This window comes from Lissotriton vulgaris, chromosome 4_1 (genome assembly GCF_964263255.1).
Source record: "Lissotriton vulgaris chromosome 4_1, aLisVul1.2, whole genome shotgun sequence".
In the NCBI taxonomy this organism is placed as follows: Eukaryota; Metazoa; Chordata; class Amphibia; order Caudata; family Salamandridae; genus Lissotriton; species Lissotriton vulgaris.
Window position 1 is genome coordinate 23,435,257 of NC_141691.1, and position 14,062 is coordinate 23,449,318.

Below are 14,062 nucleotides of genomic sequence, written 5' to 3' on the forward strand. Positions count from 1 at the left end.
AACTTTGCGTAGCGTGACTACGCAAATTCCGCCCACCCCTTTCCCTGGGACAACTGCCTGTCCTTAAAAAAATCTTTTCAAATGCATTTCCTAAGGACACCTTCCCGTTTGTGAATGCTTTACCACCTACCTGATGTATGTGGTAAACAACAGCGATTGCAAAAGCAATTGCGGTCGCAAAACAGTCATACATAGGGCTCAGACTCGCTATTAGGAAGGGATGCCCTTGAAACGCCCCTTCCTAATAGGAAGTCACAAATCCTAATAAGTGCATCGCAAAAAACATTGTGATTCACTAATTAGGGTTTGTACCAACCCATATGTATTTTTGAATGAGCAAACAGGTTGCAAACCTGTTTGCGCATGCACAAATACTTTGTACATCTGACCCACAGACTTTTCCCAAAAGTCCAATTTAGCCTGTAGTTTTTCAGTAAGACAAATTCTTACTCCCTGGTGTTCGATTTTGCCAGTAGCTTTAAATATGTTTGATGCATTAACTTTAACACAATGCTCACCTCATTATTGACTAATAGTTGTATTTTCTTCAATAATCTTGAGACTTCATAACTAGCTTCTTCTTACAGCTTTTGATTTTCCAATTTATTATCATGTTCAAAAGGTAGTGTAAGTAATCTATGTTAAGTAATACCTTTACTGTTGTGTGCTGCTAATCCAGTTGGTACGCAAAGAAATGATGGATGGAATGCGGAATAAATCAGACATTCACCCACACTCAAGAAATCTGGTTTATACCCATTGTTCTTTTGCTCACCATGCCACCCCAGTTTAGACCCAGCCACATGCAAATCAGTCTTGACCCTGTTCCTCATGGGAACAGTCCAGACCAAACTGCCAAGCTAGGTCCTCCCTGGAACGGAAACAAGCATCCTGGGACCGGTTTCTGAGTATTACCCTTCATCTGCTAGTTGGAGCAGTTACAACACAAGATAAATGTGATCATGTAGTCCTGTGTAGATGACTTGTGACGGTGTGACAGGTAGATAAGGAGACTTCTTGTTTAATTGCCACTGAAGAGATACAAGAGATTAATACATCTACTATCTTCCAAATAATAACATAACTAAGTGGGTGATAGTGCCACACGCTTTTGAGCTATACTAGACTGGCAGACAACATCTGACTTTTCTTTTGAAGTAAATTGTACTCTGTTGTCAGTGACAATCTATTTGAGAAAACTCTCTCTTGCAAAGAGCCTCTGAAGAAACGTTATGACTTCCTGTGAATTGGGATAAATTGCACCTCCCACATTTACTAAAATAATCTGCCACTACTAGAGCAAATTTATACTTTCTAGGTAGGATGGTAAATGGCCCCACAAAATCAATGACAAGTGTCAACCAAGAACCATTGGGAACCATAACCTCTTGTACAAGAGGAAAGACGATGTTCATAACTTTGTCACCGGAACAACATGTCACACAACGTTCAACAACATAAGTTATTTCTTGGTCCATAGAATGCCAAAAATAGACTGCTTTTTTCGCATTGGTTTGACCAAGATGGCCTTCATGGCCGTAGTCAATAATGCGACCACATATTAAAACGTTTGCATTTCCCCTCCATGTCTCATATAGTGGCCCAGTGCCTCGACTGTCTCTGGCAATTTCCCTCCCGGTTTCCCCCTGGCATACAAATTAAAAATTATTAATTCACCAGACGCAGGGGAATTTAGCTTTACCACCAATATATCTTTGGAATTAGTTGCTAACTGAGTTGTTGTGTATCTGTCATCATGCTTGACCCATGTAGTCAGACCCCCCATTGGCCTTCCCTTATTAGAGTGGGTTGCAACAATCGCAAATTGTAGATACCCTAATCTATTTTGGGGTTCAACTGCCCAGGTTTCCTGCATAGTAATTATCATGTAATTGTCAATAAAGTTCGCCCAGTCCCTGGAGGCCATCTTATTCCTGAGGCCTGCCACGTTCCAGGATACTAAAAACTGTCAACCCGGGACGTTGGATGGTTCACTTTGGGCCTGATTGCGCCGTAGGCATGGTTCCCCGTGAAGAATGGTAGATCCTGGGGGGTACGTTCCCCCAGTATCAAACATGTTGGCCCCCGAGACCATGACTGTCTCTATATTTTGGAGGTCGGCATGCAATGATTTTACGGCTTCATCTTGTGATACTGGAGTGCCACGTTTTGGCCAAATATAACAGGCTCTATTAATCCCCCCCACGGGTGCACGTGTTACACTAATTATGGTATTAACCCTAAGATCTCCCTCAACCTCATCTTCCTCATCAGTGCCCTCCAGGCTAAAGGTATGTGTTCCACCACCCCCATCCACTCTATTCTGTGGACTTCAATCACAATCATCCAATTCATTTAAGATATTAAACCTATTTGTAATGCTAATTCCTAACTATATCAGGTGTGGAACCTATATTTTTTTTCAATAAATTTCAAAGGTTTTGTAAATGGTAATTCTATTAACGGCTAACGTTTATATATGTTATTATCCTTCTGGGACCACCTGAGCAGCCATCTTGTTACTCAGGAGAAGTGAAGCACAAGAGAGCACAAAACAAGAGGGGAAACGCGAAAAGGGGGCAGGGTTGAGACCACCTGACCCCCTAGCTCTTCTTAGGGTCTTCTTAGGGGGTCCCAGAAGGACCACCAAGTGCAAAAAAAATTATTTATTTTTTAAATCTTGGGGTACGCGCATGGTACGCGTGACCCAATTTATTTATTTATTTTTGTCCTTGGGGGTCCTGAGAAGGGCTAGAGGGTTGAGGGTCTCTACCCTGCCCCCTTTTCTTGTTTTCCACTCTTGTTTTGGGCTCTCTTGTGCCTCAGTTCTCCTGTAAAACAAGATGGTGGCCAACATTTCCTGGTTTGGACAGTTTGGAATGTTGATAGTTGACTGCCAGCCAATCAGAAAATCGCTCGCGCATGTAATGGTACGCGCACGTACGTGTACGGTGCGCGTACAGTGAGCGCATATAGATATATATTTTGCTCGAATTCAATTTTCTCAACAACTACTGGAGGGATTTTCACCAAATATAGAAATGGTTCTACTGCAAACCTGTCCCTACCATTTTGCCAAGTTTGGTGTAGTTCCGTTCAGCAGTTCGGGCTGTTGCCGTGTCTAAAGGTCCCATAGAAAATGCCATTTGCTAAATTTCAAATTCGATTTTCTCAAGAACTACTGAAGGGGTTTTGGCACATCTGCATACCAGGCCCTACCATTTTGCCAAGTTTGGTGTAATTCCATTCAGCCGTTCGGGCTGTAGCCGTATCTAAAGGTCCTTATGGAAATTAACATGGGGAAAACACATTTTGGGACCGCCTTTTCAGCCCCCGCTTGAAGAATCCCCCCGAATCGTTCAGGGAAGGAGTGGAGCGGAGCTGGCTAAGATTCTGGAAAATTACACGCAGATTCCTCAATCGGCGCCAAAGTTATTCCCAATAGAAGGTTGAGCGCATATAGATATATATTTTGCTCAAATTCAATTTTCTCTACTGGAGGGATTTTCACCAAACATAGTAAAGGCACATCTGCATACTCATTTTGTGAATCTATACCATTTCAAATGCATGTCATTGTATTTTGGGGTGGGTTGGAAAACACATGCATGCCTATATTTTTATATATTGCTTAGTATTTAGTAATGATGGACATTATACGTGGAGTGGGTGTTGTGAATGTATCTAGGACCCTAATTAAATATTCCTGATTCTTGCCCTTATGCGGTTATGATAAATCATGTCCTAATGAAGACAAACAAATCTTACCCATATTCAGCCATAGCCCACGCAATCCAAATATGGCAAGGCTACTTCCATAGATTCCTAGAGAGCACAACAAGTTCTTTCGACACACCAAACCTTCAGTAACCTGGGAATATCCCATGTTTTTTTTTTATTTGTCATTGAACTCCTGTGAGCACTAAAGGAACAGTCAGTTCTTAGTGACATCTTTTATTGACTTCTTATGTCCAACCTTATGTCAAACACGGCACCTTCCAGGTATAAATATACCAACACTTGCCTTAAGCAAACACACAGTGGTGTGGAGCAGAGCGGCTATCTACTTATCCGAAGCCCAGCTGATACGAGAGCCGAAGGAAGCCGCCACTCCCCTTTGACACAATGGACAAGCTGCCTTTTCTCACGCCGAGAAATCCAGCTCCGGTGTTTCCAGTCACCCCTGCGGGTTGCTGGAAGATCGAGTCCTGAGAAACGAGATACAAGACCTCCTTCATTCTATAACCAAGGTACGGATCTGATTCAAACCTTAGAGAGAATTCTTGAATCAGATTCTTGGCAAAAAAAACAACTTAACTTAAAACTGCAACTTACTTACCCCTTCCTACGTATTAGGCTTAGGTCAGGTACACAGGGGTAGGCGTATCAGTTGAGTTCGTTAGTCAATGTTTTTACATATGTAAATATTTGAGCCGTTTTAAAGTAACATATGGGTAAAAAACCATATCAATGCTTTTACAGTAATATTTTATAATACTCCTTTTACTGTACGCACTTTACTTCATGATAAGTATTGCAATTGTGGCAATTCATTTCTCTTGCTTGAGAAAGAAGACTGCTCAATAAAATAACACATTTTATTGAAAACGCCCGTCTTTCTATTTCTATCCACTCTGGTGGAACTAAGCATGCACGATTGACTGAGTGAAATAGCTGTCTATTGTTTTCACACGACTCTGGAGATACACTCCTTATTCTGGGGGAGTAAAGTTGTCATGTTGTATGGTTGTCAGAAGCTAATCCCTTCTTGTCTAAATCAGGGAAGTTAACCCCTCCATGTTCATTCGGTTAAGTTTCTAGTGATCTCTGGGCTAGCTGGCAAAAACGAATTAAGTCTAACATAATCAGTAGAGAGCTAGATGACCTCAGTACTACGTCTACACTGCTGTTTAAGTTATTCCAATGCGCAGAGCCTATTGGGAATACAGGAACTACACTACAAAATGAATGGCTACACAAACGCACACCAGACAATCACGCAGCCCTCAAGGACGCCACCAGCAGACACCACCACCTCATCAGATCATCCAAGACGTCCTTCTTCAAAGACCGCCTGGATAACAATGCATGCGACAGCAAAGAGCTCTTCGGCATCGTGAAAGAGTTAGCCAACCTCAGCGCAAACATCAACGACATCCTGCCCTCACAGGATCTATGCAACTCACTGGCAATTTTCTTCCACCTCAAGATCGCTGACATCCACGACAGCTTCAACACCATGACCACGCAGGTCCCCACCGCCCCCTGAACACTAGCAACATCAACCACCTTACTTCCTGGACCAATGTCAGTGACGACGAGACATGTAAGGTCATGAACTCCATCCACTCAGGATCCCCGACAGACCCCTGCCCCCACCACATATTCAACAAAACAGACACAGTCATCGCCCCCCCAACTACGTAAGATCATCAATGTCTCCTTCGAAACAGATACATTCCCGGAAAGCTGGAAGCACGCCGAAATCAACGCCCTCCTCAAGAAGCCCAAGGCAGATCGCAAAGACCTCAAAAACTTCTGTCCGATCTCCCTACTCCCAGAGTGGATTTAGTTTCACTGCCCCTTCCCCTATCGGGACGCTACTTGATTGTTGGGAGTGGAGTGGAGCTGCCCTCGAATTTGCGGAATACCTCTAACACTCGCAGCACCCGCTGCGCGGGTGCCGTTTCTCTGGGACTTAGTGCAAGCAGCGCCTTACCTGGGCAACAGGAGTCTGGTGTTCTGTGGGGCTAACTGCAACATCCATCAGGGCTTGACCTACGCAAGCAGGGACTCAATCTCCCAGGAGTCCCTGCCAGATCGATAACACCTGGTCCTGCGTTAGTGTCAGCCCCGCCTACAAGGCGCAGAGTGGATTTAGTTTCACTGTCCCTTCCCCTATCGGGTTGCTACTTGATTGTTGGGAATGGAGAGGAGCTGCCCTTGAATTTGCAGATTACCTCTACAACTCGCAGCACCCGCTCTGCGGGTGCTGCTTCGCCTGGACTTAGCGGGAGAAGCGCCTTACCTGGGCGGCAGGAGTCTGGTGTTCTGTGGGGCTAACTGCAAAATCCATCAGGGTTTGACCTAAGCAAGCAGGGACTCAATCTCCCAGGAGTCCCTGCCAGATCGATAACACCTGGTCCCGCGCTAGTGTCAGCCCCGCCCACAGGATGCTGAACACTCTATATATTGGATTCAGGTTACCGCTGCGCGTGAGCGCCCTGAGAGAAGCCTGGGACAAGGGCGGGCCGTCTGTGGCTGTCGGGGCCGGAGTAGGCCGGACTGGGCCACCTCTCTAACTTTGCGCCCAACACAAGGACTACAACTTGTTGGTACCTGGTTTACTAGCATTGTTTTTCCTATTGTATTGCTTGTCTGTCATTGGGGCTTTGTTTCATCTAGGAATGTCTATTGCCCATGCCAATGGCAACACGTTCTGGGAAGCGCAAGAGGGTGGGGGAGGCTGTGTAAGTGGAACTCTGGACCAATTCATTTCACATGCTTACTCTGTGCTTGAAAAGGAAATTGCAATCACGGAACGCCGCCTTTCACTTGAACCCCTCAACCATAAGCGTTCCTCCTTAGGGCCTCTTGCATTAGCGGTTTCCCATGCAAACATTATTGTACATATTGATGGATAACTTCGGATACAGCTCAACCTAATACAGGTGTTCTAAGAGCTAGCCTGAAGAGGCTTAATAGGGTAACTTCCCCTAGCCGATCGTCTCCATTGCCTATAGAGGGGTCTGTTGTTTCCCCCAAGGAACCCGCTCCGCCTAGCAACCCCAATCCTTCTAGGGGTACCACAGGGCATTTGCAGCTAGCAGGTGCAGCGGGTTCCTGCTATCATCCCCTCAAGAGGAAAATAACTACTTGTAGCTTGAGGGGTGGTTCCCCTAAATCATCTAAGAAGTTCAAGTCTCAAATCTGTAAGGAAGGTGTGAAATCCTCAGGGCGGGGGAGGAGAGAGATATCCAAGCCATCTGGAGGAGGGGTCCAGTCCTGTAGCCAGACTCGGCCTGAAGGGCAGGGGTTTGGTAGCCTGGAGCCTTCTTCTTCTACCTTAGAACTTACACCTCTGTGCTCCTCTATTGCCCAGATAGATAAAATCATGAAATCGTTTCATCTCCCGGCACTGGAAAGGGTGAAGGTCTTGACAGAGAGGTTGGATAGATGTGAACAGGCCACACTAGACAACTTCTTCTCCCTCAAATCATTAATTAAATTAAATGCCAAAAACACCCAGTCTGTGTGCGAACAGGAGAGAAATATACTGGTGGTCCCTGTACCCGCCGAGGCAAGGGGGCTAGCAACTCCAGAAGTTGCCCCTGTGCCTATAACAGGGTCAACTGATGTAGCATCTGACGCGCTATCTAATTGTGTACAGCCAGTTAGCTCATTTCTGAACCCATCTAACCCTATAGGGCAAAAAGGTGCCCATCCCAGGGCGCTAAAGCAGAAACAGGACCTTGATTCCTTTCCAAGTAAAAGAGGGAGATACAGTCGCACTCAACCGACAGAGGCTCAACAGACTATCCCGGTTCGAAATGGTGTAACTAGATCCCCTTATATCAACCTCCCGCCGGATTGTCGACCCTATGTCGTTGTGCTCACTGGTGTGCCACAGCTAAAGGGACCCAAAAATGAATCCTATCAGGAGCTAAAAAATATAACTATGCACTGGCTAATGGAGAACAGACCCCTTCCAAGTCAATTGGATGTGCAGGTTCTCCATGTCAGAAGGGTTGGGTGGGTGGGCAATAGGGCAAAAGTCTGGACGGGGACTGTATTCTGGTAAACTTTAAGGAGGCTAGGGTTGTGCGATTTATCTGCAACCATCAGTACGGACACAGCAGTTCAGGAATTGGCACATTCTATTTAAGTTATTTTTAAGTGCATCCTGCCGGCCCTGTCAATGCCAGCTATCAGCCCTGGGGTGGAAGACATAATGTTTTTTTCTTTAACAATCACAGTTCCAAATGGCTTTCCCTTCAACAGCAGGGCCTGATGCTTACGGGCTGGACTGTGGCTACTGACCGGGTGCTTGCACACCTGACATTACTATACTATCAAGCTCATTGGTCATGACTGAGTTTACCCAGCGGAAGGAGGACAGTATTTCATCTAGTTCCACCCTCTCTACCGACAGTATCCCTACCTTTATTCCAAATACCCTTAGCCTGCGGACGGTGGTAGTCCCCGTTATTTCCCCCTCCAGGTAAGACAAAGGTCTGTCGAGAGAGATGGAACATTATCAGTGACCGCCCAGATGTCCATTATGCACGAGACTAACTCTCTCTTGGAGCCAATTGTGGCGGAGACAGATTTTAGGATCCTTAGCTGGAACGTACGGGGTATTTTCCGTAAATTAGAGCTACCTGACTGGAATACTCTAGTCAAAGCTTATTCAATTTGTATTTGTCAAGAGCCCTGGTGTAGGGAGCCCTGCCATAAGGTTGGTTACACCACTTACCATGTACCAGCAGTTTCCTCATCCTCTGGGAATGGTCGCCCCCTCAGGAGGTCTTCTTATTTGGGTTGACATTTCCCTGGGCTGCCAAGCGGTGCTCAGAGAGACTAACCCCCGATATATTGAGAATTTCGTCAGGGGGCCACGGAGAGGGCGTACCCTATAAATGTTCAACATTTATGCAAGAGGTACCAAAGGGGGCTCCCCGTCCCCCAAAATCTTGACCTTGGAGCACCTGATTAGACAGTGTCCAGTAAGCATGTATGTCCTGGTCACGGGGGACCTCAATTGTAGTTTTGAGCCCCTTGCATCAGAGGACATTCTGGACATTGTTGACGAGGATGCGAGGAGGTGTATACCCTCATTTAATGTCAAACTCATAAAGAGGTGGTCCCAACGGGCCATCCAGCTAAACACCCTGACCATAGAATTTGGCTTAAGGGCAGCGAATGGCAGAACCATTTCGGACCCATCTGGAGCTCATACCTATAATAGGGCGGATCACACCTCAAGGATAGATTACATCTTGCTTGATTTCAAGCTCTGGAGCTTTATGGATGACATGAAGGTTTTGCCCACAGTGGATAGTGACCATAATATGCTCTCCTTGGCCTTGCAACCTCTGTGGCCGTGTGTCGATGGTCCGAACATGCCAACTAAAACGCTTTCAACCTTAGAAGTTCGTCCCGCAAATTGCGGGAGGCGGTTAAATGGTGCAAGGTCGCTTTGGACGAGGGGAAAGTCCAAGCAATAGGGGCTTTTTTGGTAGCAGCAAAGGCCAAGCTAGACTCTTTTCACCCGGATAATCATGAAGTGTCCGTTCTTTTTTCCGAGACCACCAAGGCATTGGGCAATCTATTTCTGATACCAAGTAGAGATCCTCCCCTCAGGGAATGCAAGAGACCCAAGTACAATCTTGGTTGGTATTCCAAAAAATGTAGGCAAAAAAAATCTGCACTTATAGTAGCAGTTAAAAGTAAGTCTCTGGTCAAGATTCAGCGGGCCAGGAAAGATTATAAACAGACTACTAGCGAAGCCAAGAAAGAATGGGAGGACCGGTACTGGTGTGATTTAAGGGAAGCCAGGTCGGGGATGGACTCCAGACGGTTTTGGAATTTAGTAAGGGCTATGAATAGGCCAGACAATACTCCTATTATGTGCAACATCCTTGGTTAAAGTTACTTCAACCACTTCTCGTCCCTATATACAATAAATGTGGATGTAAATCAGGGGTCGCTTTTATATTTACCAAATCCATCTGACCCCATAGGGGAGCAATTAGAGTATCCCTTTACAACTAAGGAAGTGGAAAATATGATAAAAACTCTGGTGCCCAATAAAGCTGCAGGTCCAGACGGGATCCCGGGTGATATGCTACGCCTTAACCTTATCGAGTGGATGAGGTTAATCTCGTCTTTACTTAATGCCATCATCAAAGGTGTGCCAGTCCCTGACTCCTGGAAAGGCGTGGAGGTCATCCCTATTTTTAAAAATGGGTGTAGAGATGACCCTGCTAATTACCGACCAATAAGTCTTATTGGTTTCTCACAGAAGGTTCCTGGGAAAGTGGTTCTTGGGAGGTTGCTAGAGTGGATGGAGGACAATAAAATCCTCTCTGATTACCAAGCTGGTTTTAGGACCAGCACAGGGACTATTGAACAGGCCTTTAGACGAGTACTTATTTATTGGAAGGTGGTCTTACGGGGCAAAGGTAGTCTTTACTTTGCGTTTATAGACTTAAAGACTGCCTTTGACCTAGTGACCCGGGAGCGTCTGTGGGTGATACTGTCTGAAATAGGGGTGCCTCCGTATATTCTGTCCTTGTTGGGGAGGCTACACACTGGAAACTTCGCACAAGTGAGGTGGGGCATGCAGGGCCAGAAAACAGGTAGGATCTCAGTGAATAGGGGTGTTGGCCAGGGATGTGTGCTAGCTCCTACTCTGTTCTTTCTCTATGTGAACGGAGTGGTTGAACATCTTTTGAAAAATCCTTATGATGCACCGTCCCTGGCGGGCAAGCGAATACCAACGCTCCTTTTTGCTGATGACACTCTCCTCATTTGGAAGTCTTTCGTGGGAATACAGAATCTTTTGGATAATGTTCAGTCCTTCTGCACGGGCAGAGGGCTTATAATTAACACAGATAAAGCTAAATATTTTGTGCTGAACCCCCCCAACAAACTTGGACTTGGATGTCCTCCGGCTTTGAATGTTGTGCCTTTGGAGAGGGTTGCAGAATTCAATTATTTAGGTATCTGTTTAACAGATACTATGCAGTGGACATGTAAATTATTCAGAAGATGCTACTCGGCTATAAAAGTATAGTGGGGGCACTTCTTAAAGGAGCAGCTCTCCTCTTCAACTAAACCTATTGCCCCGGTTGTTGATATTTATAAGGCTAGAGGAGATAGTTCTGCCCTCTACGGGGCTCAATTGTGGGGCACCTGCAATATTAAGCTGTTAGCTAGATCGTAGAATACATTTTTGAAGGACCTGATGGCAATCCTACAGGGTACCCTGACCCTACCATTGCTATTAGATATGGGGTACAGATCAATTAAAGATCAGGCTCAAATCCAACCATTGTTATTATGGGCTCAGTTGTGGCGGGTGCCGGAACTACCTACCTATGCTGAAGGCCTACTGGAGGTAATGTCGATGCACGGATGGTCTAAAATTAAGTGGCTGAGAGACGTAAAATTTCTCCTTGGTGAGCTGGGGCTCAGGGATGCTTGGGAATCTAGATCTGCCCCCCCCCCAAAGCCATCCTTAAGAAAATGTATTGGAGCTGGATTATTGTGTTTTTATCTAGGAACCAGAATCAATATTACAATGTTATGCCCTTGTACGGCTATAATCAATAATATCCCTATAATGGCATAAGAATCAGATTCATATTTCAGTAAAACGCCCTTGTAGTCCAAGGCACAGCAAAAGCTACTTCCTTAGATTCCTAGAAAGCACAATGAGTTCTTTCAACACACCAAACCTCCAGCAACCTGGGAAATCCCCACTTGCTTTGTTTTGATTTGTAATAGAACTCCTGGGAGCACTGTAATAACGGCCAGTTCTTAGTGACATCTTTATTGACGTCTTATGTCCAAACCTTAAGTCAAACTCGGCACCTTTCGGGTATAAATATACCAACGTTGCCTTAAGCAAACACACAGTAGTGGTTTTGGAGCAGAGCAGCTATCTACTTGCCGAGAGCCCAGCTGATGCGAAAAGCCCACGGACGCTGACCCTCCTCTTTGACGCGCTGAGAAAGACGCTGTCTTTTCTCCTGCCGAGAAAATCCAGCTCCGGCGTTTCCAGCCTACCCTTGCGGGTGACTGGGATATCGAGTCCTGAAAGAGAGATACCATACCTCCTACATTCTATTCCCAAGGTACTGTGCTGACTAAACCCTTAGAGAGAATTCTTGAATCAGATTCCTGGCAAAACCAACTTAACTTAAGCTGCTACTTACTTACTCCTTCCCACGTATTAGGCTTAGGTCAGGTATACCAGGGTAGGCGTATTTTAGAAGCACCAGTTGAGCACGTTAGCTAATGTATATATGTATGTATATATTTTATCCATTTTAAAGTCTCTTATGGCTAAGAAACCATATCAATGCTTTTACAGTATTATTTCATAATACTCCTTTTACTGAACGTTCTTTACTTCATATTAAGTATTGCAATTGTGGCAATTCATTTCTCTTGCATGAGAAGGAAGACTTCTCAATAAATAATACCTTTTTATTTAAAACGCCCGTATCTCTATTCTCTGCACTCTGGTGAAACTAAAAACGCACAGGTGACTGAGTGAAATAGCTGTCTTTCGTTTTCACACGACTCTAGAGATTTACTCTTATTTTGGGGGAGCAAAGTTGTCATGTTAAATGGTTATCTGAAGCTGAATCCCTTCTTGTCTGAGCCAGGGAAGCTGATCTCTCCCTATTGATTCAAGAAAGTTTCCAGTGACCTCTGAGCTAGCTGGTGCAAACCTAAATTAAGTCCCACGTCTACACTGCTGTTAATGTTATTCCAATGCGCAGAGCCTATTGGTAAAATAGAAACTATACTACATGGCGCCCAACATTTGGTAAGGCGATAAAACTAACACAAGACGTTAGAGTAACTCAGTCATGCTTTTTCACACAGACCCTTTTTCCCGTAAATACTCCAATAGACGTCTGGAGTGGGTGAAAGGTTAAAATCCCCCGGAACTTAGTAGGAAGAGATTCCTATGTAGAGTTTTGGTTTAGTCAACATTGAAGGATACAGTGTTCCAAAATATTGTGCACCTAATCTTTGTTTCCTTGGAAACCTGCTCTGCAAACTTTCATTAAAAACAATGTCAAATAACGGCGACAACAACAAAACTGGTGAAGCCGCAGTAGATGCAAATCAACGGGGTTTCGATGTTACAGGGTTTAATGAAAGGGAAGCGGGTGCAATTATCATCCCGGCAAACATAAGAAAAACTATAACTCTAAAACTAATAGAAACGGACTGACATCACAAGGTGGTACAGTCATTTTCGTGATAGAGGCACATGGATATCGGCAGACAGATGTATTCTATTCATAAATAAACTTTCCAGCGGCAAACGCTACAACACACGATTTCCACTATTACAAAATAGAGGAACCTCCGGATGAATACACTCCTTTCGAGGATGTGGAAATCTTACTAAATTACCAAGAGCACCTGCTCTGGTCATTACGACACCAGAATAAAAAATTCCACCAACTCGGCAAGAGAATCCTTTCTCATCGCCAAAGAGCTCTTGAAAATACAAGCGCCCCTCCTCCAGCATATCCCCTGCGGACAGAAGTGATGAACTGGCAACCTACTTCGACTCCAAAATCGCCCGTATCCTAGTCTCCCTCCCCCCTCCCAGCCTGCCCAACCATACGGACAATGATGCACCCACTAACCTCACAGGAAACAACATGTATCCACAGCTGACCGCATTCAGGGCAGTATCGTTGGACGAAGTAGGCACAACCATGGCCAAGATGAAAAGCGGCTCCCCCCTGGATCCCGCCCCCATCAGATTCCTGAAAACAGTGGCCCCTGTCATCGTGCCCACTATCACGGAGCTGATTAACATCTCGCTCTCCCAAGGTTCTGTCCCCCCAAGCTGGAAGAGTGCTGTAGTCAAAGCACTTCTAAAAAAACCTCAACTGGACCCCTCCGATATGGCGAACTGTCGGCCAATCTCACTCCTCCCCTGCATCAGCAAAATGGCCGAGAAACTGGTCAATGGTCAACTGTCCCAGTTTCTTGAATCAAACAACCTTCTGCGTCAGTCCCAAACTGGGTTCCGTCCGGGCCACGGCACAGATACCGCCCTTCTCGCTGTCATCGAGGAGGCAAGGTGCATTTTGGATTCAGGAGGGTCAGTGGCAGTGATCCTCCTGGACCTCAGTGCAGCCTTTGACACGGTGAACCACCGTGTCCTACTCCACCGGCTGGCCGTGGCAGGACTCGCGGGCACCGCGCTCACATGGATAGAATCCTTCCTTTCAGGTCGCTCGTTCCAGGTATGGGACGGCAACTCCCACTCAGCCTCCCTCCCCCTCTCTAGCGGAGTCCC